This window comes from Staurois parvus, unplaced genomic scaffold (genome assembly GCF_062004578.1).
Source record: "Staurois parvus isolate SC_StPar_1 unplaced genomic scaffold, SC_StPar_1.0 ptg000275l, whole genome shotgun sequence".
NCBI classification, from domain to species: Eukaryota; Metazoa; Chordata; class Amphibia; order Anura; family Ranidae; genus Staurois; species Staurois parvus.
This window is the reverse complement of record NW_028318071.1, coordinates 3,982,433-4,010,060: the sequence shown is the minus strand read 5'-3', so window position 1 is coordinate 4,010,060 and position 27,628 is coordinate 3,982,433. Positions and strand designations below refer to the sequence as shown.

At 41.3% G+C, this 27,628-nt stretch overlaps 1 protein-coding gene across 6 annotated transcripts in view; it reads left to right on the top strand.

Annotated features, from left to right (window-relative positions):
• Window positions 1-27,628, top strand: part of LOC149459085 (latent-transforming growth factor beta-binding protein 3-like) — a 999,560-nt gene that overhangs the window by 22,863 nt on the left and 949,069 nt on the right. The window lies entirely within an intron of this gene.

Genomic DNA, 27,628 nt, shown 5'->3' with positions numbered 1-27,628 from the left:
ATCCGCTAGGCCCAGTTTGGCCAAGATTGCTCTACCTTCAGAAGGAGATGTAGCTATATATGTGCTCCCATTATGTGGAACAATCAACTTAAAGGGAAAGCCCCATTTGTAGCGAATCCGAGCTGAGAACAGGACCGTTGTGACTTATTTCATTTTTCTACGCTTCTCCAACGTGGCCGGGGAAACATCCGGAAAGATTTGTAAGACCGAGCCTTCAAAGGAGATCGTAGGGGTATTGCGAGCAGCTCTGAGTATTTCCTCTTTGGTCAAAAAGTCCCTCATGCACAGGACAATATCCCTAGGTGGCTTGTCAGTAGGAGGTTTAGGGCGTAGGGCTCTATGGATGCGGTCACAGGCAAAAGACCCAGGGTCACGATCCGGGAGGAGTGATTGAAATAATTTGGTCACGATTAAGGAGAGGTCAGACATAGACTCCGGGATTCCCCTGATTCGCAGATTATTCCTGCGATTGCGATTATCAAGGTCCTCCACCTGCGCCTGTAGTTGAAAAAAGGCCGTTTGTAAATGATCATGCTCTCTGGAAAGTTCACCATAGGCCAGGCTAAGTTCATCGTGTTTGGTTTCTAAGCGGTCTGTCCTGGAGCCCAATGTGGCTATTTCCTGAGAGAGAACATTAGTGCTTTTATGCAATTCTGATTGAAATTTGGCGGCTAGTTTGGCGTACATAGATTCCAAGCAGGACTCCAAGTCCCCTTTTGTAAGTTGCTGTGTATTTTCACTGACCAAGGCCGATAAGGGAGCGGTGGTATCCTGCGTGGGATCGGACAGGGATGCTCGCTCTGTATTGACTGGAGACATGTTACAAAGTTCGTGTGCCTTAAGTAGGTATGTTGTGAGGGACTTCTGGGCTTGTCCCTTTTTTTTCTTTGTGGACGGCATACAGGGAGTCTCCTGGGGGTGATCAACTGAAAATAGGATAAGGAATGGAGATTATAACCCCAGGGGACCTATAACGCCCAAAATAGGTTCAGGGTTGTAGTTACATGAATGCGGTTAGATTCATCTGCGAGAACATTATATTGTAAAGATAATTAGCAAGTCATGGAGGGGTAGAGAGGACATAGATCACAGTAACACGCAGATATAGCACACCGGAGCAGGATGATGGCACCAGATCCCAATCTAGGACACAAGAGGGACAAGTGGGAGGCAGAGGACCTCCAACACCAAGCACAGGGCCCTCCAGGGAGACACTCCACGGGGCAATATCAAGGCCCCAGTAGGCCTCTGAGCCCAACAGGGGCTGTGGGTACAGGAGATGGCAGGCTCCGGGGTCAGCAACGTGAGGCCCACTCCCAGGTCACTGCGGGGGGAGCTAATAATAAGAGGGCACCTGCATCCCCCACTCACTGTGACCAGATGGAGGCTCCAGACCGGTGATGTAGGCCGCCGCCACCGCGGGAAGCAGCAAGGCTCAGTGGCGTCTTTCCCCCAGTCCCAGCAATGCAGAGGGCGCCGCGGATGTTCCCAGGCGATCTCCCACAGCCCGGATGGCAGCAGGTGTGGATGGGAGAGCTGATGGGTGGCGCCGGAGCCCCGGCCCGCGCGGCCGCACCAGGCCGCGGACGTCAGCCGCCACGAGGGGCGGAAATATCACTCGGGCCCCGACTCCCCGGGACCAAGGATACCACCCGGGTCCTCCGCCGGCACTCTGTGATCCGCTGCTGCACGGATGGCAGCGGACTTAAAAGTTCGGCACCGGATGGTAGCAGGTGCGGATGGGAGAGCTGATGGGCGGCGCCGGAGCCCCGGCCCGTGCGGCCGCACCAGGCCGCGGACGTCAGCCGCCATGAGGGGCGGAAATATCACCTGGGTTCCGACTCCCCGGGGTCAGGGATACTACCCGGGTCCTCCGCCGGCACTCCGTGACCCGCCGCCGCTCGGATGGCCGCGGATCTAAAAGCACGGCACCGGAGCTCCGGATTATGCGGCCGCTCCGGTCGCCATCTTGGACACGCCCCCCGCATGCACAGTTTTAAAGCATGTCATGTTTGGTATTCATTTACTCTGCATACCATCATATTTTATATTTTACCAAATAATTGGCCAATATTTTGTGTTTTTGTGAATTAAAAGTAAAAAATCTGCATTTGAAAAAGCGCTGCACGAGTACTATGTGACATCCAAAAATAGCAGCACCCACCATTTTAATCACTAGGGTGTCTGCTTTAACAAAATATATAATGTTTGGGAGTTCAATGTAATTTCCTAGCAAAAAATACAGATTTTTTTCATGTGAACAAAAAGTGTCAGAAAAGGCTTGGTCTTCAGGTTGTTAGAACAGTGAATGATGTGTGGCATAAACTTCTAATGCTGGGCATACAATGCCCTCACCCCCCAAAAAAACTATTTTTGTAAAGTAGACACTCCAAACTATTTGCTGAGAGGCATGTTGAGTCAATAGAAGAATTTAATTTTTACCACAAGTTTTTGGAAAATGACAATTTTTTTTTTTTTACACAAAATTGTCTCTTAAATGAATTATTGCTCACACATGCCATGGGTATATGTGGAATTACTCCACAAAATACATTCTGCTATTTTTCCCAAGTGTGGGGGTACCACATGTGAGAGACTTTTTGGCAGTCTAGCCAAGTACAGGACCCCAAATTCCAATAAGCACCTTCAGGCTTTTAAAGGGCATTATTTCCTCATTACACTTCCTGACTACCTATCACAGTTTTGGAGGCCCTGAGATGCCAGGATAGCACCAAACCCCCCAAATGACCCCTTTTTGGAAAGTAGAGACCCCAAAGAATTTGATAAGCATTGTGAGTATTTTGGAGATCTCTTTGTTGCCACAAGTTTTAGAAAAATGAAGAAAGAAAACAATAACATATTTTTTCTTTTCTTTTTTATATTTCAAACCCTTGTGATAAAAATTGAGATATGCAATATACTCACCATGCCTCTTTTTAAATTCCCTGGGGTGTCTACTTTCCAAAAAAGGGTCATTTGGGGGGGGGAGTTGGTGCTATCCTGGCATTTCAGGTGCTCTGAAACTGTGATAGGTAGTGAGGAAGTGAAATGAGGAAGTTACGCACCTTCAGGCTTTCAAAGTGGTCATTGGATTTTAGGCTCCTGTATTTGGCTAGACTCCCAAAAAGTCTCACACATGTGGTATCCCCATACTTGGTAGAAGTAGCAGAATGTATTTTAGGGTGTAATTCCACATATACCCATGGCTTGTGTGAGAAATATATCATGTTTTTGTCATTTTCCAAATATTTGTGGGAAAAATATAAATCTTCTGTGTACTCAATATGCCTCTCAGCAAATAGCTTAGTGTCTACTTTCTGAAAAGGGGTCATTTGGGGGTGTTTGCACTGTCCTGGTATTTTAGCACCTCACGAAATGTGATGGGCAGTCAGAAAGTAAAAGCTGTGTAAATTCCATTATCTGTACCATAGTTTGTAGACGCTATAATTTTCACACAAAGCAATCAATATACACTTATTGGGATTTTTTAACCAAAAACATGTAGCAGAATACATTTTGGCCTAATTTTATGATGAAATTTAAGGGTTTTTTTGATATTTTTTATGACAGAAATGAGGAAATATTGTTTTTTTTAAGAAATTAAATTTTTCAAAAATGTTTTGTTTTATAGCGCAAAAAAAAAGAGCACAGGTGATCAAATACCACCGAAAGAAAGCTCTATTTGTGTGAAAAAAGGACATAAATTTCATTAGTTCTTAGTTAAACAAACTAGTGCAGCACTGTATAGCAAAAAAAAATGGTGTTAATTGCAGTATCTATACCAGGGGTCCTCAAACTACAGCCCACGGGCCACATGTGGCCCGCCGAGGCCATTTATCCGGCCCGCCGGCAGGGGTAGGACAGGAAGGGACACTATGTACAGGGGTGGGCAGGGGGCTGCTGTACCTTACCTGGCTCCGGTCCCAGTCCCACGACAATCCAGTCCAGGAAGCGGTGCTCCTTCATTCACTCCGGCCACTCCCTCACTCCTGCCACTCGGCTCCGCCTCCTCACCAGTGATTGGGCGCCAGGAATTGTAGCTCAGAAAAGGCACACAGGCGGCCAATCACCTGTGAGGAGACGGAGCTGAGCGGCCCCGCGAACATCGAGTGAGAGAGAGGGCCGGAGTGAAGAAGGACAGCTGACAGGTAAGTGTGCCATGCTGATGGTGCTGCTGCAACCAGGTATGCTGGCTGCAGTAGCACCTAGGCTGGGGTCAGTGGGAGGAATAGTGCCCCATCATTGGTGTCACTGATACTAATGATGGGGCATTATTCCTCCCACTGACACCAATGATGGGGCACTATTCCTCCACTGACACCAATGATGGGGCACTATTCCTCCCCCCACTGACACCAACGATGGGGCACTATTCCTCCCCCCCACTAACACCAATGATGGGGCACTATTCCTCCCCCCCACTGACACCAACGATGGGGCACTATTCCTCCCCCCCACTGACACCAATGATGGGGCACTATTCCTCCCACTGACACCAATGATGGGGCACTATTCCACCCTCCACTGTCACCAACGATGGGGCACTATTTCACCCTCCACTGACACCGATGGGGCACTATTCCCCCCCCACTGACACCAATGATGGGGCACTATTCCTCCCCCCCACTGACACCAACGATGGGGCACTATTCCACCCCCCACTGACACCAACGATGGAACACTATTCCTTCCCCCACTGACACCAATGATGGGGCACTATCCCGCCCACTGACACCAATGATAGGACACTATCCCCCCCACTGACACCAGCCATGGAACACTATTCCTCCCACTGACACCAATGATGGGGCACATTTCTTCCCACTGACACCAATGACGTACTATTCCTCCCACTGACACCAAAGATGGGGAACTATTCTTCCCACTGACACCAATGATGGGGCACTATTCCCCCCACTGACACCAATGACGTACTATTCCTCCCACTGACACCAGTGACAGAGCACTATTCCCCCCCACTGACACCAATGACATACTATTCCTCCCACTGACACCAAAGATGGGGCACTATTCTTCCCACTGACACCAAAGATGGGGCACTATTCTTCCCACTGACACCAATGATGGGGCACTATTCTTCCTACTGACACCAATGATGGGACACTATTCCCCCCCCCACACTGACACCAACGATGGGGCACTATTCCTCCCCCCACTGACACCAATAATGGGGCACTAGTGGTGTGACCCTCCTGCGCTCCAAATTATGTGTTTAAACAATTGAAACAAATTAAATATATGAACCCCAAACAGCTGCTAGCATTAAATCATATACCAGTGATCAAGTGAATATAAACCATATAAATGCTGCGCTACATTCAAACTAGTTAAGTGAATGTGGAATCCAATGACACAAATCCAAATAGTGACAATAATAATAAATAAATAATACGTGCTTACTGATAACAAAATTATCAAAATAAAACACCCAAAATGATATAACACAAACTTAAATCTATATGCATGTGCATAAAAAATACACATACATATAGTTACATCACACGTGCAAATGTGAAGTGAAATATTGATTACTTATTAAATGCAAAAAAGTCCAATATACAAATGTTGAAGGTGAACAAAACTGTAAACGGTGTTTCCGATAATACTATAAAGTGACCACAGGTGAAACAAATCGTGCAGGTATCTGGGTGTAGATAGAGCTTATGAATCCAACCACCTTCTGGATTAGCCTCTCACCTCATCACTTCGACCCTTGCGGATCAAAGAGCAATAATGGATCCCTCTCACAGATCCTCCAGGCACCACAGCACTCCAGAAACACTTTTCAGAATATAATATTCCCACTCAAGTTCTTCTCCAGGTATAGGTGAAACATCAATCTCTCAGAACAAAACAGAGGAATCCTCCCATAGTGTAGTATATTTATTATACCATAGGAACATAGGAACATAAAATCTTTGGTAAAAATTTCACTTACATAGCAGCTAGTCCACATAAGACCCTCATGCTCTCAAATGAGGATATATCTGTGTTTGTTGGGTGTACAGCTGAATAACAGGTGTACCAAGATGGCCGCCACGCTGGAAATACGTCACCGCGCTTACGCCGACGCGTTACGTCACAATATCACGTGACTTCATCAGGGCTGTCAATCACAGTGACGATAGCTCTTTATATACCCGGCCAGGATAGAAGGAACCACCCACATCGATGTTCTATTCAGCCTTATCACCTCGATACTTCCTGCGGCCATTAAACTGAAGACCACTGGGGACTATTATGCAAGGATGCACAAACTTATATCTACAATGGGCACATTTACACACAAAAAAACGAAGAGTGTAAATGATGCACCAAGGCAAAAACATTGCAAAAATGTATATATTAATTCTGCAGTGGGCACATTTACACAGGAAAAACGAACCAAGAAGTGTATAACAATGTACCAAACTGCAATATTAATTATACTAAGCAGAACAACCTAATACCCATTCCCATTTAAAATATATTGTTTATTATTTAAAAAATGTAAAAAATTATATATAAAAAAACATATCTCACATAATTATACGCCAAACTCTAATACTATATGCCAATAAACAGCCCGTATCTATTAATATATACATATATATGGCACTAACCGGAACCATACATATACCTCTGCATATAAGGACGCATATGTATATATATGATCCTACATATTGAATAATTATAAAAATAAATTAAAATAATTAAAACTTGATTAAAAAATATTATTTTAGTATTTCATTGATGAGAATATTTTATTATTTTAAAAGAAAATATTACTTTTTATTAATAACTACATCCTTCACCAGCACATAAAGGACAACCCCGAATAAACTCACACACATATATTCTATCTGAAAGCATGAGTTTACATAATCAAAATTAAAAAAATCTCATATACCCATAGCACCATCTCGAAATACCTCAGAAGTCAGAAATAAAACAATTTACATCAAACTCGATATTCAAACCATTAGGGAAATAAGTATGCATACTATAAATCCACTTGGACTCTAATTGGCTCAAAGTACGCACCTTATGGCTGCCTCGCCAGTGTCTCTTATATTTCGTAATACCCCAAAATTTTAATTCACTAGGGTCTTTGTTGTGACACTTGGCGAAATGCTTAGAGACACTATGCTTCGGGAACCCCTTCTTTATATTTTGTACGTGTTCCCGGAGCCTGACCCAAAGTGGTCGTTTAGTTCTCCCTATATATTGCATTCCGCAACTACATTGCAGCGCGTACACAACTCCCTCTGTCCTACAGGTAATACATTCTTCAATTTTAAATTCTTTCTTACTCACAGATGAAGAAAAAGTCATCAATTTCTTATTCTTGCCTTTTGTAGCTTTGCACGCATAACAGGTTCTACATGGAAAAAACCCATTTATATCTAGAAAGGTGACATTCTTTTTATTTGGTGGATCAAGAACATTTTTAACAATTTTGTCTCTTAATGATGGGGCTTTTCTATATCTAAAACTAGGGAAATCTGGTAATTATCTCTTTCAGGGCCGGATCAGCTTTCAATAGTGACCAATTTTTTCTAAAGATAGTTTCCACTTTTTTATAATGGACATTGAAATCTAAACATATTACAAGCTGGTCTTTTTGTTCCTTATTTTTCTCTCGATCTACTAACAACACGTCTCTACTTGTGTTCCCAACTTCCTGGATCGTGTTACTAATAGAGTCTTGCTGGTAACCTTTGGCTTCAAACCTCTGGCCTAGATTTTTTGCTTGACTCATAAAGTCCTCCTGCATCGTACAATTTCTCCTGAGTCTAATCATTTGACCTTTAGGTATGTTTAATAACCACGGCGGGAAGTGGCAACTGTCTCGAGGAATGTATCCATTCCTATCAACACTCTTAAAGAATGTCTTAGTGATGATTTTATTTTGTATAATGTTAATATCTAAGTCTAGGAAGCTAATCCGCTCACAGCTATGTTCCCATGTAAGAACAATATTTTTGTCATTCCTATTTAAATTCTCACAGAAACATAATAAATCCTCTTCTCTTCCCTTCCATATTACTATAATATCATCTATATATCTTTTAAACAAAATTAATTCTTTCGGAGGGCTCAAATAAACTGCCATCTCTTCCCAATGTGCCATAAACATGTTCGCCACACTGGGAGCAAAACGAGCTCCCATGGCTACACCCTTAATTTGATTATAAAACACGTTCATATGCCAAAAGTAATTATGTTTTAAACAAAATTCTAAACAGTCCAAAATATATTTTCTCTGCCCTCTTTTCAGATTTCCATATTTTCTTAAACCCCATTCCGTAGCTTCCACCCCTTCTGTATGACCAATGATCGTATATAACGATGAGACGTCAGCCGTTGCCAAGATCACATCATTACCATCTACATTTTCCAACAATTGGATTAGGTGCTTGGTATCTCTCAGATACGACCTAGTTAATCTCACCAATGGTTGGAGAAACATATCCACGTATTGCCCTAATCGTGCCATTAAAGATCCAATCCCATTAACTATAGGACGTCCCGGAGGACAAATACTATTTTTATGAATTTTCGGGATGGTATAGATAATGGGAATTCTGCACATTTCAGGAACAAGATATCTGGCTTCTTTTTTATTCAGATACTCTTTCTCACATCCTCTTTTAATCAACTTTTCTAGATCTTTCTTATATTTAATCGTAGGATCCTTCTTAATTACTTCGTAGGTATTATCATCACTTAATTGGGTACCCAGTTCTTCCAAATAATAATTCTTTGACATGACCACAATACCCCCTCCCTTATCGGCCGGCCTGACCACTATGTCATTTCTTTGTGTTAACATCTTAATTCCTTTTTGCATGTCTATATTAGGCCGAAACCTAGGGAGTTTGAGGGATTCCAAATCTTGGCTTGATTCTAATAATGGGGCACTATTCCTCCTCCCACTGACACTAATGATGGGGCACTATTCCTCGAACTGACACCAATGATGGGGTACTATTCCTCCCACTGACACCAATGATGGGGCACTATTCCTCCCACTGACACCAATGATGGGGCACTATTCCTCCCACTGACACCAATGATGGGGAACGTTTCTTCCCACTGACACCAATGATGGGGCACGTTTCTTCCCACTGACACCAATGATGGGGCACTATTTCTCCCACTGACACTAATGATGGGGCACGATTCTTCCCACTGACACCAATGATGGGGCACTATTCCTCCCACTGACACCAATGATGGGGCACTATTCCTCCCACTGACACCAATGATGGGGCACTATTCCTCCCACTGACACCAATGATGGGGAACTATTTCGCTCCATAAGACACACTTGGGGGGAAATGTCTGTGCGTTTTATGGAGCGGCCGGCCCAGTATTCCTGCTGCCGTTGTATGTCCGCAGTCTCTGGTCATCTCCTGTACTGTGTCTGCAGTCTCTGGTCATCTCCTGTAGTATGTCTGCAGTCTCTGGTCATCTCCTGTACTGTGTCCGCAGTCTCCGGTCATCTCCTGTACTGTGTCCGCATTTGTTCATAGTTTTTTTTTAAACTATAGTCCGGCCCTCCAACGGCCTGAGGGACAGTGAACTGGCCCCCTGTTTAAAAAGTTTGAGGACCCCTCATCTATACCATAGTTTGTAGATGATATAACTTTCACACAAAGCAATACACATATTGGGATTTTTTTTTACCAAAAACATGTAGCAGAATACATTTTGACCTAAATTTATGACTAACTTTGAGTTTACTATATATTTTTTTATAGCCGAAAGTAAAAAAATATAGTTTTTCTTCAAAATTTCCGGTCTTTTTGTGTTTATAGTGCGAAAAATAAAAAGCACACAGGTGATCAAATACCACTGAAAGAAAGCTCTATTTGTGTGAAAAAAAGGACGCAAATTTTGTTTTGGTGCAGCATTGCATGACCGCGAAATTGTTAGTTGAAATAGTGAAGCGCCGAATAGCAAAAAGAGGCCTGGTCATTAAGGGGGGTAAATCCTCTGGCCGCAAGTGGTTAAATACCTCTGGAATTAATGGAGAATCACACTGTTGTTTTGTTCAAGGCAAGGCAAAACTCACTCCCAAACCTGCACATACCATACCAAAACTTGAACTCTGTGCAGCTGTGCTAGTGGTAGAAATTGCCGAAGTCTTACAAAGTGATATGGACACTAGAATTGATTCTTTCACCTTTTATACAGACAGTAAGGTCGTACTTGGTTATATACTGTATACAACCAAACAAAACAGTTTTACATGTACATCAGCAACAGGGTAGAATGTGTAAAGAGGGTCTCTCTACCAAGTCAATGGCATTACGTTCCCACTGAACTCAACCCAGCTGGCTGTGGGACCAGAGCCGTGTCATCAACAGCTCTTCAGAACAGCTTATGGCTTTCGCCTCCAAAGTTTTTGTGTGAGAACTCCTACTCGCTCCCTACTGATGACACCTATGGACTAGTAAGTGCTGAAGATAAGGAAATAAGAACTGTGAACATCTCACTCCACACTTGTGTGAGTACAAAACAGAAACTGCACTCACACCGTTTTGAGCTTTTTTCTACCTGGTCATCTGCTGTAAGTGCTATTGCTCGCCTAATTCACATTGCTCGTTGTTCTGCGAAGAACTCTACATCAGAGTGTCATGGCTGGCACATTTGTTCCGGATTCCCCACAGCAGCAGATATTGCATGCGCAGAAGAGGTAATTATCCGTTGTGTGCAACAAGAGGTGTATCAGGAGGAATTTGAGAGAATCAGAAATGGAGCTGAATTGTCCAAAAACTGTTCACTCTTCAATCTAAACCCTATAGTTGATGCCAATCAGCTACTGAGAGTTGGTGGTCGTATAGGAAATCTGACCTATGCAGCAAAGAACAGAATCCTATAATTATACCATGTCAACATCATGTTGCTACCCTTCTGGTTCGTCACCACCATGAACGGGTGCATCACCAAAGCCGTCAGTTTACAGAAGGTACTAGCAGATCAGCTGGCTTGTTTGTTGTTTGTATGAAAAGGTGCGTCTCCTCCCTACTGTTCAGGTTTGTCAAGTGCCACAAGTTAAGAGAAAGACATCAACAGCAACAAATGGTGAGTATCCCAGCTGATCACCTAAGTACAGATCCACCCTTCACCTATGTTAAAGTAGACATTTTTTTGTCCATGGTCTGTCATCACTCGGAGAACTCGTGGTAGAGCTGCCAGTAGTAAAAGGTATTGTTTACCTGTCTTAGCGTCCGAGCAATACATATAGAAGTGATTGAGTCTATGGATTCTTCTTCCTTCATCTGTTCCCTACAGAGATTCTTCTCTGTTAGAGGACTAGTCAAACGACTGAGATCCGCCTGTGGTACCAACTTTGTTGGAGCATGTAAAGAGTTGCAATTAGACAATTTCCTGGCCAACAATGGATGTACTTGGTTGTTTAACCCTCCACATTCTTCACACATGGGAGGATCCTGGGAACAAATGATTGGAGTAGCACAAAGAATTCTTGATTTCATGTTGCAGAATCATAAGTTACCACTCACCCATGAGACTTTGTCTACCTTTCTTGCTGAAGTGTCTGCTATAGTGAACGCAAGACCTTTAGTGTTGGTATCTTCAGATCCTGATGCTCCAGTGATCCTTACTCCAGCTTCACTTCTTACTCAAAAGATTGGAACTGCTGCAATATCTCTAAGTGAAATTGACTCCAAAAATATCTACAGGCATCAATGGAAACAGGTGCAACATCTAGCCAATGTGTTTTGGCATCGCTGGAGGAAGGAGTATCTTCATCATCTTCAAGGACGTCACAAGTGGCAAACATCTAAGCCTAATCTTAAGGTTGGAGATCTCATTCTCCTAATGGACAAGGAAGTTAGTCGGAATGAATGGTCTATAGGTCTTATTACTAAAGTTATGCCCAGTGATGATAAGGTCCAGAAGGTAGAGGTCAAGGTAACCAAGGGAGGATAAACACGAACATTTGCTTGACCAATTACAGAGTTAGTACTCCTTTTGCCAGGTGACTGACTTATGCTACCACTCTGCCATGCTATTGCTCGGCGGGGAGTACATTGCTGCTAACCACTGGTTTTTTACTTGGAACTTTGGTACTCTCTGAAGATGTCGCATGTTGGATTACTACATGTTCTGCCATCCAGTTGAACTCATGTTTATGTTTGCTTGTTGCATGCTTCTTGTTACAGGTTCCAAGATATTCATCAGAATTGGACTTATTGAATATATATATTTTGAAGTTATGAAATCTAAAGATTTCAGATGGGGAGTGTTGTGTTACACTATTTGATTCATTATTATTTCTCTGTGACCATCACTTGTTTATCATTGTTCTGTATCTTTAAGCTGTCTTCTTCTGTCTAAACTGAGCTCTTTCTCTCACCATACTTGTGTATGTCCCCTCCCCCTTGCCTCTCTCTGGTAATCATTCCACTGTATCCTGTCTTCCTGAATGCAGCTTTCCATGAGGCTTACAACATTAACGTTTTTCTACCTATGATTATCCTCCATTAAACAGAACATTCGAATGGGTTTCCTCATCTGAATTCCTCAACATGTGAGTTTATTAATTGAGTTAAACTGTGATCTAATGCAAGATATAAATTCAAAGCCACATCGTATAGCTGTATACATCACTGGAGATAAAGTTTATGGTCTCGAAGCTGAGTCAGAACAGTCGTGAATTATTGTGTTCACTGTTCCCACAGAAAGATTTGTATCTTGTGCAATTTCATGATAGGTTATGCGTCGGTTATGCAGGATCAGGCATTCCACATGCTGAATGTTCACAGGAATGACTGCTGTGGGTGGTGCTTTGAACCACCACGGTAGGGATCGTCACTGATGCTGTGTTTGAAGTCTTCTGTAGATATCTGCAGCTTTTACACCTTCGTTCACAAGAAACTTCATCCCCACATGCTGCTTCATGCACATACTAACATCTGCCATATTAATTAACAGTCTCTTGACTGGCCCACAACATGTGAGCCGCCTATCAGTAATAGGACACACTTGCCACTTACTACTCATGTAGTACTGCCACGCTAGCATTCCTTTTTATACCTGTAAAATTAAATGTCCCGGTTTGACTTGCACATATTTTAAGTATTAATTTGTAAGTATAGTCAACTGCTAAAGTGTTCATCTTCATATAAGTATATGATTGTTGGGAAGATGACAGTAATGCAAAAGGCAGTGTTTATTTCTAAATTATATCAAAATTATGGATGGCATTAATAGTGATTTATTCTCCCTGGGGAATTGTTGTATGTAATGGAAAAGTGTATTGTGTGTTTCAGTGGAGGATATATCTCAAAATAAGCTAACTATATTTAGTAGAAAAGCAAATACAGAGGGTATAATCACAAAATATGAACACAATTTTACTGAAATATCAAGCCCAATTATTTCATATATTAATTATTTGAATAGTAAACTTTCATAATGCATATATATATATATATATTAATTTACAAAAATATGTTTATAATTTCGTACAGGATACAGCAGGTGTTCTAAAAAAAGAATATGGGATACATCATTGCATTGGTTCAATTTAGATGTTGCTCCCTATATCCTAATATTTCTCACAATATAAACCTAACAGCCGTAAAACATTTTCAAAAGTCTGACTTTTACATGCCAGATAAACAAGCTTGCTTCCTATTGGAGACCATTCAGTTTATTATTAATATTATTTAGCACAGTTACTTTACAATACAATACAAATGAGAGGACTAGGAGGGCCTGCTCATAAGAGCTTACAACCTAATAGGGTGGGGCAAGTGGTAGAAAAGGTAATAACTGTGAGGGAAAAGCTGATGGAAGAAATTCAGATGTTGGGTGGAGGTAGGATAGGCTTTCTTGAGGAGATGAGTTTTCAAAGATCACCTAAAGGTGGATAGGGCATAGCTGGACAGATTGGGGTAGAGAGTTCCAGAGGATGGGTGAGACTCTGGAGAAGTCCTGGAGATGAACATGGGAGGTAGAGACAAGGGAGCTAGAGAGCAGGAGGTCTTGGAAGAAGACGGTTTGTGTAGTATTTTGAGACAAGATTGGTGATGTTTCTTGGGGCAGAGTTATGAATGGCTTTGTATGCTGTTAGTGGTTTGAATTTAATACACTGGGCAACCAGAAGCCAGTGGAAATATTGGTATATAGGAGTGGTGAACACTGAGCTATTGTTAGGGTAGATGAGTCTGACAGCAGCATTCATGATAGACTGAAGGGGATAGTCTGTGTAGAGGAGGGCCTATGAGAAGGGAATTGGAATTGTCAAGATGAGAGGTAACAAGGGAGTCAGCGAGCAGCTTGGTGGTTTCATTGGTTGAAAAGAGGTCTATTTTAGGGATGTTATGAAAGTGAAGTCAAAATAAATACGGTATCCCAATGTAAATGAAATAACCAATATATAACTAACACCGTATAGCATATAAGTCTATATTTCACCCTTGAATGTGTAATAATTTATATCATACCTCAATATGCTTAAACCCTATTTACAAATCAAAGATTGAGAAAAAATGATATCTCCAAAAAATATATATAAATTATAGTCTCCAAAAAAATATATAAACAAAATCCAAAATTATGCACTCGTGTCCAAAAATTAAAGTCATACACCAAATAAATTCCAATGATGAAAATTTTTTTGGGAGACTATAATTTATATATATTTTTTGGAGATATCATTTTTTCACAATCGTTGATTTGTAAATAGGGTTTGAGCATATTGAGGTATGAAATAAATGAAAGTGAAGTCCACAAGCCTTGGACAGTGATTGGATTTGGGGCTGAAAAAACAGGTCAGAGTCTAGGATTACACCTAGTACCCTCACATGAGGGGAGGAACTGATAGTTGTATTATTGATTCTCATCTTGGAAAAGTCAGGGAGGAGGGCATGACACAGGAAGGGAGGGGGGGGGAGGTGACATTATGAGGTCTGTTTTGTGACATCCATGCTGATATGTCAGTACGTTTATCCTCACATGGTACTATTTTATCTTTGAAGATCAGTTTTAACTACCAATATAGGCACAGGTTTGGGGATGTGGTTTTCACTGAGCTATGCAAATCTGGTGATGGGCTGGTATTGGGAAAGGATGATTTATTTGGACAACCCTTTGGAGCTAACCTTGTACTGCATAAACTTTTTAGAGCTAGTTCACATTGGAAATTGCACAAGACCGCGTTGTGCATTTCTGTGTGATTCACATGCAGTTCTGTGTGGTGCAATTTCAGCCCAGTCATTCTGAAAAGGGCTGAATTTGTACCACACCCAAAGTAGTGCATGCTCTACTTTTGCAGACTCATTGCAACTGCTAATGTACCATGCAATCTAGTGCTGGCAAACACACTGCATTTGTGACCTGCGTTTGGGGTGTCATTATCTAATATTGACAGCCACTGCAGGTCGCAACTGTAGTGCATTTTGAACGCAGTGTCTGAAACTCCCTACATTCTGGTGTGAACCTGCCTTGTCCCTTATCAATGCATATGTGATCTATCTGTACTCTTTAATGATATAGACCTTTGATTTACATTCCACACTGATCCAAAGGAGATAGAATTCTTTGATTTATTATTATTTGGTGGGTGATAAGATTAGGACTAGAACATATTTTAAAACTGCTGATAGTAATAGTTATCTTTAATTTTCAAATTCACACTAAAAACCATAGTTAAGCCATATTCCATTTGGCCAATTCAAGAGAATTAAGACATAACTGTTCTACCAAGAGAACCTTTGAAAAACAAACCAAAGTTATATTCAATAGATTTGAAGAGAAGAAATACCCACCAAAACATTTAACCACCGAACATTAAATAGAACAAGAAAACTAACACAGGAAGACTGCCTAAAACCAAAACAACAAATGGATAAAATAAAGGATAAAACAGAAAAAACAGCATGGCCAATTTTAAAGAACAACACCAAGAAATTATATCAGTATTGAATACACTCTGGCTCTGGTTCTGGAACATGACCCATTTCTAACAGCTACCAAACAAACCCAATAGAATTTTTAGAAGATTAAAAACTTTGGCAAATATTCAATAAAATTAGAAGTAAAAAGCTAGACCCCAGCAAGTCCAAAAAAGGGAGGAGTTTTAAATGCCTGTTTAAGATGACTGTGCTGTCAGTCAATTACACATGGGTTAATCTCTATTGCTTGGAAATCTGATAAAGCATTATGACCAATAGAGACCCACATGGTAGGGCAGGAATGCGGTGTGAGGGGACAGGATGGTGTATTGTAAGGTTTTTCCTTTCAGTGATCCACAGGCAACATTCATCATGATTGACAGTCCGTATCTGGGGCCCCCTTATCTTTATCTTACCCTATCTTAAAGGGGGCTTCCATATTCTGATAAGTCCACCTACACCCCCACAGACACTGGGTCAGGGCTGTGGGGAAGAGGCTTTTGTCCTGGTCAAGGAGGGACCCTCATGTTGAGCGCATGTAACTTGATATGATTCAGGTCTGGTTCAGGTTCATTTTTTGCCTGCTCACTTTAAGGTATGGATTACCCCTTAAAATATGTACCAGATTAGTTTTTTACAGGAAAGCGAGACCAGGAATAACACCCAGCATATATTTAATGCAATTCACCTTGCCCAGGAGAAGAACATTTCCCTCATTCTCATATCTTCAGACAGTGAAAAAGCTTTTGATCAGGTTAGCTGGGACTTCATAAATGCTACTTTAACCCATATAGGTTTTGGAACTAACTTGCAAAAATAGATCCATGTTGTATATTCCCTCTCAGCCATAGTGGTTAAAGTTATTTAGACTGTTTCAGCGCCCTTATTGAACCAGAATTGTTTTGAGGGGCACCCAACAAATAGTTACCCCGCCTTTCTCCAGTCTGGATAAAACCAATAATACACCATCAGATGTAGAAGAGAAGAGTAGCTATTTGTAGAATATGCACCCAAATATTTGAATTTACCTGTTAACCTTCTTGTGTGATTACACTAGTTTGCAATTTGTATGTGCCTATATACTAATACTATATTTCTGTAATTTTAGCACTGTATGGCCTGTTTTTGGTTAAATAAAAAAATGTAAAAGAAATCTGTACCAGATTCAAAAGGCCTGCAGTAGCATTTGAGAAGAACCCTATACATTTTTTTTGCATGGGGGCCCCCTAAAATCCATACCAGATCCAAAGGATATGGTATCTGTCTTTAGGGTCTGTATTAATTTTGGGGGTCCCCATGTCAGTTTTACTTACATATATAAAGAAAAAAGTTGTTAATTCCCTTTTCACCATAAGCTTCCTTTATTTTGTAAATAAAGCAATGGGGCCCCCACAAAATACATACTAAATCCTGATTCTCCTTGATGAGGGTCTGTATTTTTAAGGTATTTTAAGCTTTCAGGGAAATATGAATTACACATTTTACATCTTTTTCCTTTGTAAACCTCACTTTTACTATACTACTTTGTTTACATGGTAGGGATATGCCATTTTACAGCTGGGTTTTGGGGACCCCAATCAGGTTTTTTAAAGAAATAGTGCATTTTTAATGTTGTACTTTAAGCTTTATTAAATTCACTGCTCCCTGCAAAAACTGAATTTTTAAAAATGTTTTGTTGGTTGCATAGGTACATGTCCCGAGGTGCATGGCCAACTTTTTTACCAATCCCTTGGCTTATTAGCCTTAAAAATGGAGAAGATTTTTTGACAGATTTGGTATCCTTTGACTCCAATGAATCAAACTTTTGATATGATCAACAAAAAGAACCTTCAAAGTGATTCAGTAGCGCAATGAAATATTTATGGGCATATAAATAAATAAATTAGTGATCATTAAAATGTGAAAAACTGAAAGTCCATAAAAAAATCTTTTCCACCAAATGAATGATTCTCCTAGAACCCTTCAAAGAGAACACACCTTCTTCTACTATCTGGAACATCTGAGATATACAGGGACAAAGTAAAGATGTCTGATGGGGAAGACGTAACAGACCACTAATTTTGAATGGGAGAGATTAAAGAGAAGGAGAGTGTTATTCCTCATTATTAGGAATTTGTTAACCTATGAAGTGGTGCAAGCTGATCATGGCAATTGGAGGATGAGCAGAGAGGAGTGTGATAATATCCATTTTGACTGATCCCCTTCCCATTTGGATCCACTTTATAAGCTATTTTAGCCAACCATGAGAATGGGAGGCATGGCTATCTAATAAGTGCACACCCGAAAGGGGGAAAGCCATCTTTGCACGTGGTGATCTTTTGGGAATTGGAAGATTCATTTGGTGGAAAAGATTTTTTTATGGACTTTCAGTTTTTCATATTTTAATGATCACTAATTTATTTATTTATATGCACATATATATTTCTTTGCGCTACTGAATCACTTTGAAGGTTCTTTTTGTTGATCATATTTCTTTGTATAGAAGTGGCAGTATTTATTATTCTCGATTTAGATTTCATCATGCATCTAGCGCAAAAGTTTTTTGTTTTATATACACAAACTTTTTATATGTTTGGCTGAATCTTCCTGAGTTAAACCCAGGTGTGTTCTGCCCATCTCTAATTACAATCGTTTTGTTATTATAAATATTCAGATTTATTTATATTTCTTGAGCTATGTGTTTACAATATGATTTTCTATTATTTTATATTACTGATACAGTCATCTAAACATCGACTGATGTTAGGGCCACATTTCAATGGCTGTGTCAAGATAAACATATTAGGAGAGTGCTAAAATGTTTAAATAATCTGTTAGTGAACTTGAAAGATACATGAGATGGACATCAATGAGATTATTCTAGGCAGTAAAGAGGAGACAAATTGATCAATATGGTATTATTATTTACAATGTTTTATAAACTAATGTAACATTTTATTTAAAATAAAATTGATGTAAATTCTATGGAAAGTGAAAATATTCTAAGGAAATGCTAAATATTATTGTCAGGAATCCTGAGGTTCGCCACTGTGCACGGGTCTGTGCACACGTGGTTTACCTAGACGCACGAATCTGCGAGTGCGTAGGATCCCGACAAGACTTACAGGCAGGCGGGCACTAGGACCCAGGTGCGCCTGTCACCAATGATGGCGCCAGGCAGGCACTAGGACCCAGACGCGCCTGTTGGATCCGGGTGGGCTAATTAAACTGGCCAGTGCAATGTCCAAATTGCCTTATGGTCTTTCCTGCTGTTCCTGTTGTATCCTGTGAGATTGCTTTGTTGCCGACCCTGCCTGACCCTGATTCTGTTGACCGTCTCCTGCTCTGATCCCTGGCTCGTCCGACCATTCTTCTGTCTGCTCCTATACATTTTGACATCCTGTTACCGAACCCGACTTGTGACCTGTTTATCCCTTTGCCTGCTGATTTTGTACTGTTACACCTCCACTGTTACCGACCTGGCTTGGCTGACTTTGATTCCCTCCACCTCTTCACATCAGGCTCTCACCTGCTACGTACCACTGGCAGGTACCTCTACCACAGTTGGTTGTACCCAGGGGTCGCGACCTGGTTTCGTCCTGCTCCAAGTCCATCCCCACCATTAGGGGCTCTGGTGAACAAGCAGGTCGGAGCTTAGATTCCACGCCGTGGGGAATTCTGGTCTGTGGGGCGCTAGAGGTTACCGTCGGTTGGTCCCTAACAATTATTGTGCTTGTGAGCTACTATGGTAAATAATTAATGTGCATAAATAATTTAAATAAATTAAATAAAATTAATTAATGTGGTTCGCTGACACTATTACACATACTCATATACCTGTGTGAAAAAACTAATAAAAATATAATAAATATGTGTCGCACTCCACTAAATAAATTATATATGTGAACTATAATATATAAGATGCAATAATTGCTCAATTAATATTAATATTAACCATATAATATATGATCCAAAGACAAAGTGCATAAAAATATATATAGTGAAAAAACAAATATATATATATATACTTTGAATATCAGACAGTGAATACATAAATGTAAAAATCTATAATTTGATATATAAAAAATATCTAATAAAGTGTCCAAAAAATAAAATCCAATACTGTGTCCACTCCGTGATTATATTCTGAATAATTGTGTATACTTTTCTTAAATATGCGCTCAACTTAATTTTAGCCTAACTTTAATTTAGGTTAAAAACAGAGAAATACAGAGTTATTTTTTAGATTTATTCGGAATTTTATTAATTTAAGTTATGTGTGCGTTAGCAATTTTTTTAGAGTATTTTTCATTTTAAAAACATTTGCACAACAACCACATGACTTACAAAATCAGTAACACCAGTAACACCATCCTTCCTTCAACAGCAGATGGCATAGAAGATCTAGATTATTCCCTCCCTCTTCCATTTAAAGGAGCAGGTCAAAACCAATCCCAAAGATATGCCTCAAAAGGGGAGTGACCAACAGTTAAAGGGGAACCCCTGCCTACATCCTGATGACACTTTAATTTATGTCTCTCAGCCTGGAGTGAAACTGCCCATCGTAATGAATTACTGACAGTTGTCTAATTTAAAAATTAAATATAATAAGTCAGAGATTTTACCAGTCTCGATTCCCCAAACAATGATCCATCTCCACCAACTTATGCAGCTTTTCCCTTATGCTTGGAACAAGTATGTACTCCCCTATTTATGTAAAAAATCTCTGCATATCCTAGACTGCGATATACTGTATACAGTAGTGTTGGGCTTCATGTTCAAGTCAAACGTATGTGTGTGCACTGTGTGCACGTTTGTGTGTACACTGAACACACGAAGGGTAAGGGCGTTCAGCGGGCTATTTGCCCGCTGCACCCCACAATGCACTGCACCCTGATAGTGCATTATTATTGGCCAAAGCAATGCACCTGACCAAAGGTCAGGTGCAATGCTTTGGCCAATCACAGTGTGTGATGACGTCACAAGGGGCAGGGTAACCCCACCCCCTTGTGACATCATCACAGAACTATCATCATGGTGCAGCTGTCAGATGGTGGCAGCTAGTGTTGAGTGCGGAGTGTTTTTTTTTTCCTTTTTTTTTGGGTCGGCAGGGGTGGCGGACATCGTGATTGACGTTGGATCTACTTTGGGGGAAATTTTTTTAATTTTTTTTATTAAAGGACTTGTCAAGGACTGTCTCCTGTCATTTTTACACTACACTTTTTTTTTGTGAATGGGTAGCGGTACCATGTACCTCTGCATACTCATTCACATGGGGGGGCAGGATCTTGTGGCCACCTTGTTAAAAGGGGTTTCCAGATTCTGATAAGCCCCCCGCCCACAGACCCCCACAACCACCAGCCAGGGTTGTGGGGGAGAAGCCCTTGTCCCCATCAACACCGAAGCACCCCCCCAAGTTGAGAGCATGTGGCCTGGTATGGTTCAGGAGGAGGGGGTGTTCACTCTCCCCCTCCCTTTCCTGATCTGCCAGGCTGCATGTTCGGATAAGGGTCTGGTATGGATTTTAGGGGGGACCTCCACACCACTTTTAAAAAAAAATTGGCATGGGGGTTCCCCTCAAAATTCATACCAGACCCGCATAGAATGGATGGGAGGAGGGACTCCACACCATTTAAAAAAAAAATGTAATTGTCAGGTAATGTCGGTAATTTGTTTGACATTCAGCTGTCAGTAGGGAACCCAGCTGACAGCTGAAACATTAAAGAATGTTTTCACTACTAAAATACCACATGACTTAATAATATAACTCATGTGGTATTTTAGTAGCTGAGCGGTAACTTTCCACATACTCATATGCGGTAAGATACCGCTTAATAAATTGTCCCTGTTCAAAGTTCACGGCTGAACTTTTAGCAGGTTCGAATGTTCGACTACCAACCGAACATGGGGGGTGTTCGGCCCATCAGTAATATACAGTACTAAAAAGTAGGAGGCCCTAATTTCCACTTTGTGGAAAGTCCTCCAACGATGGCAGAGGACTTCCATCTCTTGGTTAAGGAGAATAAAGGTGATTAAAATAAAAATATTCTTTATATATATATATATATATATATATATATATACATATATATATATACACATACACACTATAGTGCCAAAAGTATTGGGGCACCCCTCCAAATCATTGGATTCAGGTGCTCCAATCCCCTCCATGGCCGCAGGTGTGTAAAATAAAGCACCAAGCCATGCAGACTGCTTCTACAAACATTTGTGAAAGAATGGGTTGCTCTCAGGAGCTCAGTGAATTCAAGTGTGGTACTGTGATAGATTGCCAACTGTGCAAAAAGTCCATCCAAGAAATTATCTTGCTACTAAATATTCCATGATCATGTGTTAGCAATAACTGAAGAAAGGTAACAAAAAGTTTGTAAAGTAAATGTGAAATAGGATATGGCTTTCCTATGTACACTATATTGCCAAAAGTATTGGAACACCCCTCCAAATCATTGGATTCAGGTGTTCAAATCACCTCCATGGCCACAAGTGTATAAAATCAAGCACAAAGGCATGCAGACTGCTTCTACAAACATTTGAGAAAGAAAGCGTCGCTCTCAGGAGCTCAGTGAATTCAAGTGTGGTACTGTGATAGGTTGCCACCTGTGCAATAAGTCTATCCATGAAATTTCCTTGATACTAAATATTCCATGGTGAACTGTTAGTGGTATTATAACTAAGTGGAAGCAACTGGGAACAACAGAAACTCAGCCACAAAGTGGTAGGCCACATAAAATTACAGAATGGGGTCAGCTCATTTATTTCAGGTACTTATATAGCGCCGTCAATTTATGAAGCGCTTTACATATATATTTTACATTCATATCAGTCCCTAACCCTCAAGGGGCTTACAATCTAAGGTAGCTCATGCTGAAGTGTACAGTGCACAGAAATCGCTAACTGTCTGCAGAGTCAATAGCTAAAGACCTCCAAACAGATTGATTCACCCTGCCTGCAGTGGTCAAAGCTTTCGGGGTTGTAGCCATTGTGGTGATGTATTGCATATCTGGTGGTCATGCCCGAGACTGTTCCGTTATTGATCTTGTGTGTTCGGCCTCTTTTTCACCTTGTACCATCGCTCCATACGCTGGGATGCATGGTAAGCTTTGCTTCATTGTCCCATACCGGCCTCTCGGCTACCTAGCAGAATTTGGCTTCCTATTTGTTTTTGTTGGCCACTAGAACAATTGCTCAGGCCTGGAAGAGCCCGTTTGTCCCTCCTCAAGCGGTGTGGGACCGTATGACCACTATGATGCTCAATGAACAGATTTCGAGTATCCGTAACGACTCCCAATGTAAATTCTTGAAAATATGGGAGCCGTGGTTGCAATATGCCTTTCCCATGCTCCCCCTAGCTGGTCTGGGTTGTGATGTTGCTCGGTATTGGCGTTCTCAGAGCCCTGCTCTTGGTCTTGTTACCTTTTCCTTTTGTACTCCTCTTTCCTTTTCTTTTTCTGTTTGTTTTTGGTGTGGCTGTCAGGGACTGTGGGTCTCGCAGCGGCGCACAGGTCTGCATATACACAGATTGCCTAGGTGCACTAATGTGCAGGCACTAGGACCTGGGCGTCGGCAATTGCACCAATGACGGTGCCGGGCACACTATTTAAACTGGCCAGACGGTGACTAGGTTGCCGCAAGGTCTAGTTTCTGTACCCGTGTTCTGAAGTGTGTTCCTGTTGCCGATCCTGCTTGTCCTGATTCGTGTTGACCTTCTCCTGCTCTGACCCCCGGCTCGTCCCTGACTACTCTCCTGCCTGTTGTTATATTACTATTGGACCTCCCGTTGCTGAACCTTGGCTCGTGACCCGGCTGCTCTCTGTCTACTGTTTGGTGCCTGCCTCCATCGTTACTGACCTGGCTAGTCTGACTACGCTCATTCCTGACTGTCATCCATCGATCCCGCTCAGGACCTGGACTTGTCAGCCTCTTCACATCAGGCTCACCCCTGGCACGTACCCTCTGCGGGACCCCTCTACCACAGTTGGGTGCACTCAGGGGTCGCAACCTGGTTTCAGTCTTGCACCAAGTCCATCCCCAACATCAGGGGCTCTGATGAAAAGGCAGACTGGGACTTAGACTCTGCGTCCTGGGGAATCCCGTTCTGCGGATCTCTAGAGATTCCGCCGGGCGGTGCCTGACGGTGGCAGTGGATAGCTGCCTTTAGTTGAGCTACTGTCGGTGTTATACTAATGGATTTTTTCATTTATGTGCCATTGATAGCCCCTGCGTGGGCGCACCTTTTGCTCTGTAGGTGTTAGAGCACTTTTTTATGTGCAATTGATAGCCCCTGCATGGGCGTGTTTTGTTGCTCCTTTCTTAAACTGTTTATAAATTAATAAAAACATTGAAATACAAACAGATTGACTAATAACACCTTTGCTAACATTGTGATCATGTGATTGCATAGATCATGTGATTGCATATCGATCACATGACCAACCGGGTCCTGTTCATCAGAATCTACAGCGGTCAAGGGGGGGGGGGGTTGGTGTAGGGGGCAGTGTTGGTACAGCCAGAACATACCCGTATGTTGCTTTGCCTGTAGATGGCGTCCGTCCCGGTGGGGAGATGGCAAGCGGATTTTGAAGATACAGTCAGGTCCATAAATATTGGGACATCGACACAATTCTAATATTTTTGGCTCTATACACCACCACAATAGATTTGAAATGAAACGAACAAGATGTGCTTTAACTGCAGACTGTCAGCTTTAATATTAGGGTATTTACATCCAAATCAGGTGAACGGTGTAGGAATTACAACAGTGTGCCTACCACTTGTCAAGGGACCAAAAGTAATGGGACAATTGGCTTCTCAGCTGTTCCATGGCCAGGTGTGTGTTATTCCCTCATTATCCCAATTACAATGAGCAGATAAAAGGTCCAGAGTTCATTTCAAGTGTGCTATTTGCATTTGGAATCTGTTGCTGTCAACTCTCAAGTTGAGATCCAAAGAGCTGTCACTATCAGTGAAGCAAGCCATCATTAGGCTGAAAAAACAAAACAAACCCATCAGAGAGTTAGCAAAAACATTAGGCGTGGCCAAAACAACTGTTTGGAATATTCTTAAAAAGAAGGAACACACCGGTGAGCTCAGCAACACCAAAAGACCCGAAAGACCACGGAAAAGAACTGTGGTGGATCACCGAAGAATTCTTTCCCTGGTGAAGAAAACACCCTTCACAACAGTTGGCCAGATCAAGAACACTCTCCAGGAGGTAGGTGTATGTGTGTCAAAGTCAACAATCAAGAGAAGACTTCACCAGAGTGAATACAGAGGGTTCACCACAAGATGTAAACCATTGGTGAGCCTCAAAAACAGGAAGGCCAGATTAGAGTTTGCCAAACGACATCTAAAAAAGCCTTCACAGTTCTGGAACAACATCCTATGGACCGATGAGACCAAGATCAACTTGTACCAGAGTGATGGGAAGAGAAGAGTATGGAGAAGGAAAGGAACTGCTCATGATCCTAAGCATACCACCTCATCAGTGAAGCATGGTGGTGGTAGTGTCATGGCGTGGGAATGTATGGCTGCCAATGGAACTGGTTCTCTTGTATTTATTGATGATGTGACTGCTGACAAAAGCAGCAGGATGAATTCTGAAGTGTTTCGGGAATATTATCTGCTCATATTCAGCCAAATGCTTCAGAACTCATTGGACGCCGCTTCACAGAGCAGATGGACAATGACCCAAAGCATACTGCAAAAGCAACCAAAGAGTTTTTTAAGGGAAAGAAGTGGAATGTTATGCAATGGCCAAGTCAATCAACTGACCTGAATCCGATTGAGCATGCATTTCACTTGCTGAAGACAAAACTGAAGGGAAAATGTCCCAAGAACAAGCAGGAACTGAAGACAGTTGCAGCAGAGACCTGGCAGAGCATCACCAGGGATGAAACCCAGCGTCTGGTGATGTCTATGCGTTCCAGTCTTTAAGCTGTAATTGACTGCAAAGGATTTGCAACCAAGTATTAAAAATTGAAAGTTTGATTTATGATTATTATTCTGTCCCATTACTTTTGGTCCCTTAACAAGCGGGAGGCACATGTGCAAACTGTTGTAATTCCTACACTGTTCACCTGATTTGGATGTAAATACCCTCAAATTAAAGCTGACAGTCTGCAGCTAAAGCACATCTTGTTTGTTTCATTTCAAATCTATTGTGGTGGTGTATAGAGCCAAAAATGTTAGAAGTGTGTCGATGTCCCAATATTTATGGACCTGATTGTAGACAACAGCCTGTGAAGCCATAAAACACTTTATTTCACAGTTGCAATAGAAATTGAGGACTGGAGTAGATTGGATCATACTTTGTTGTTTTTTTTTTTTTTTCGTTCCTCTGGATGGGCTGTGGGTGTGGCATTGTATGTATAGGGGTTTTAGGTTTGTTTTTTTCTATTGGTTGACTTGGATAGACTTGTGAAAAAACTGAAAATTGAATGACAGATACTTACTGTAATTTTCCTTTCCTGACGAGCTCCATGTCAGCACAACTGGGTAAGGCCCCCCCCCCCCCCCCCTCCAGCTGTGCTGACATGGAGCTCGTCAGGAAATGAAAATTACGGTAAGTATCTGTCATTCAATTTTCAGTTTTTTTTCAACCTAACTTTGTAACTACGGCTAATTTCCCAGGAGATTATCTTCAATCAGAAGTTGAATCACAGGCATAATTTAACTGGGCTTACCACATCCTCAGTGTTCTTTCCACTGCTTTATTAGGTAACCCCTTTAGAAATGCAACCAACAGTATCCCACAGCCACCTAGTAAGATATCACCTTTCATCAAGTTAAAGTAGTCAAAATAATAAAAGATGACTGCTCATTGGGTTGATATATGAAATGACTATGTGCTCTCTGCTTCGGTAAATGCATCCCATAGTCTTAAAGGAAACATGCCATTAGAGGAATATGGAGGTTGTCATTGCTGACCTAGTAAACTGTTGCCTGGCTGCTATGCTGATACATTTCCATCAGTACTTGAGTCAATAACTGACAAGTATGCTGAAAAGACTTTCAAATATTCTCTGACCTTACTGATTTGCATACTTGGTAATGCGTGCTAGTCATGTGTGCTTCATTTCGTATCGCATCAATTGTTAGAGATTTGGATGTATACAAATCTCTGAATGGATATAGTAATGAATGTAAATGAATCTGAAAAAAAGTTAAAACTAAATAAACGAAGGCATTTGATAATTCGCATTCAAGTAAATTTGTGATTTAGATTGAATTTGTAACTGTCACAGTCAGTCAGTTCAGTTCCACAGTCTAATGCAATTCTTAGGTTTGAAAAATTGGGGGGCCAATGAATTTTAAATTATTTATTCTGCTGCATCTGAAAATATTGAATCCTTCCGAATAGTTTCAATATATGATTAGAAAATCCACCCAAAATATATAGCAGTCTTCCAAAAAAACTGCAAAATGTTTCAAATCCACTTGGACCAATGAATACACAAAACGAATACCGAATATAACCAAACAAATCCTGAAAAAGAATCGGTTTAACAAGTATGATGAAACAAAATTCTTCACTGAATGAATGCATTCGAAATGAAATGAAACAAAAGCTTCCAGCATGCACGTCTAAAGCACGCTGAGTATTGCTTGAGCATAACAGCCAGACAACTAGAATTACAAAAGAACATCGAAATAGTAGCCCACATTCCTTTTAGACTTTAAGGGCTGATTGAATA